The sequence below is a fragment of the Terrapene carolina genome, unplaced genomic scaffold, assembly GCF_002925995.2.
Source record: "Terrapene carolina triunguis isolate 2854851 unplaced genomic scaffold, T_m_triunguis-2.0 Scaffold694, whole genome shotgun sequence".
NCBI classification, from domain to species: domain Eukaryota; kingdom Metazoa; phylum Chordata; order Testudines; family Emydidae; genus Terrapene; species Terrapene triunguis.
In genome coordinates this window covers 148,513-151,284 of record NW_020665045.1, presented here as the reverse complement: position 1 = coordinate 151,284, position 2,772 = coordinate 148,513, and positions in this window count along the sequence as shown.

Sequence of the window (2,772 nt, the reverse complement as noted above, 5' to 3'; positions counted from 1 at the left end):
GCACTGCCTGTCTCCTGGTACTATGAATCCACCTCGCATGTCCTCTCGTCTTTCCATCTACTCTTTTTTCTAACCATTTCCCGCCTTTTTTCAGCTACTGTGAACCCAGCAGCACAGCTTCTGCCGCAAACTCTGATCTCCTTCTCTTGCATCGCTACCTAATTTCTCCATGTTGTCTGTCCTGGGCTCCCGTGGAAGCTACAGAAGGCAACAATTCCCCACCATTTTTTGGCCATGGTGAACTGAGCGACACAGCTTCCGCCGCAAACTCTGCTCTCCCGCTCTTGCCGCTCTAGCGAGCTTCCAGCCTCCGTGAAAGCTACAGAAGAAAACCATTTACCGCCTTTTATCGGCCATCTTGAACAGAACAGCTCTCCTACGTTTCTCACCCTTTTTCCAGGATTACCCATGCAGGCGTCATAGGAAGCATGGAGCCCGCTCAGATCTCTGCTGCAGTTTTGACCATTGTAAATACCTCGCGCATTATCCAGTAGCATGTGCAGTACTTGCAAAACCGGGCGAGGAAGCGATGACAGTGTATTACTATACTGATGAGGACATGGACACAGATGTTCCTAGATGCACAGCATGTGGCTATTCGGAGATCATGGTGGCGTTGGGCCAGGTTCATGCCGTGGAACGCCGATTCTGGGCCCAGGAAACAAGCACAGACTCGTGGGATCACATAGTATTTCAAGTCTGGGATGATTCCCAGTGGCTGCAAAACTTTCATATGCATAGGGCCACTTTCATGGAACTTTGTGACTTGCTGTCCCCTGCCCTGAAGCACAAAAAGATACCAAAATGAGAGCAGCCCTCACAGTTCAGAAGCGAGTGTCCATAGCGCTGTGGAAGCTTGCAACGCCCGACAGCTACCGGTCAGTCAGGAATCAGTTTGGAGTGGGCAAATCTTCTGTAGGGGCTGCTGTCCTGCAAGTAGCCAATGCAATCATTGAGTAGCTGCTATCAAGGGTAGTGACTTTGGGAAATGTGCAGACCACTGTGGATGGCTTTAATGCGCTGGGGTTCCCTAACTGTGGTGGGGCGATAGACGGAACGCATATCCCTATATTGGCCCCAGCACACCGGGGCGGCCAGTACGTAAACCGCAAGGGGTACTTTTCCATGGTACTGCAAGGACTGGTGGATCACAAGGGACATTTCACTGACATCAATGCGGGATTGCTGGGAAAGGTGCATGACACTCGCATCTTCAGGAACTCTGGTCTGTTTGAACAGCTGTAGGAAGGGACTTACTTCCCAGACCAGAAAATTACTGTTTAAAATGTTGAAATGCCTATAGTTATCCTCGGGGACCTAGCCTACCCCTTAATGCCATGGCTCATGAAGCCATACACAGGCACCCTGGACAGTAGTAACGAACTGTTCAATGATAGGTCGAGCAAGTGCAGAATGGTGGTAGAATGTGCCTTTGGATGTTTGAAAGTGCGCTGGCACAGTTTACTGACTCGGTTAGATCTCAGCACAACCAATATTCCAATTGTAATTGCTGCTTGTTGTGTGCTCCACAATATCTGTGAGAGTAAGGGAGATACGTTTATGAGGGGGTGGGAGGTTGAGGCAACTCGCCTGGTGGCCAATTTTGCACAGCCAGACAACAGGGCAATTAGAAGAGCGCAGCAGGGCGCGCTGCACAGCAGGGAAGCTTTGAAAGCCAGTTTCATGACTGACCAGGGTACGGTGTGACAGTTGTGTTTGTTTCTCTTGAAGTTACATGCCCCCTATATATATGAAAGGAAATAAAGTCAAAATTGTTTAAAAACCGTTCTTTATTATTTGTTGTACAACACATTGAGAGAAATTAGAAGGTAGACAGGTGAGTGGGGGGGGTATTGGGTTAGTGGGGTGGAGGAGGAGGGAAGGACAAGTCCAGAAACCAGACCAAAGGTTCGCATATGCCAGCTTTGTGCTGCTTGGGCGATGCTCTGGGGTTGAGTGTGTGGGTCCCCACAGCCTCCCCCCTCGTGTTCCTGGGCATCTGGGTGAGGAGACTATGGAAATTGGGGAGGATGGAGGGCGGTTATACAGGGGCTGCAGCGGCAGTCTGTGGTCTTGCTGCCTTTCCCGCATTAGATCCACCATATAGCGGAGCATGTCAGCTTGACCATAGCATCCTGCCTGCTCTAATCGTGCACATCCCTCCTCTCTTCGTGTTCCTGTAATGCTTTATGGGACTCCACAATTGTTTGCCTCCACGCATTCAGCTAGGCCCTATCAGTGCGGGAGGATTGCATGAGCTCGGCGAACATGTCATCCCAAGTTCGTTTTTTCTGCCTTCTAATCTGGACCAGCCTCTGGGACGGAGTAGATAGGGGCCACGTTGAAACATTTGCACCTGTGGGAGGAGAAAAAGGGAGGGTAGTATTTTAAAAGATACATTTCAGAGAACAAAGGGGACACTCCTTCTCAGTGAAACTGGCAATTCATAGTACACAGAACATGTTCTTTCTGTACAAGTTAGCATTTTGCCTCTTATACTGAAATGCCTGGCACTTTGGTGTGAGTAAGCCATCGCACACGGGCGGGCAACAGAATTCAGCTTGCAGGCAGCCTAGGGGCTCATGGGGTTCTGCTTCTTCTACATTCATTTCAATGCTTTCAAACTGCTGGGCCCCCTTTCCCATAGCAAGCAATGCCTGGTGGGCTTGCCATATAAAAGGAGGGCCTGCGGGCTCTCTGGGATGATTGCTTCACAGAACACACACACATACACAGCCCGCACCCACCGCATGGCTCCGATGAGGCTGTGAG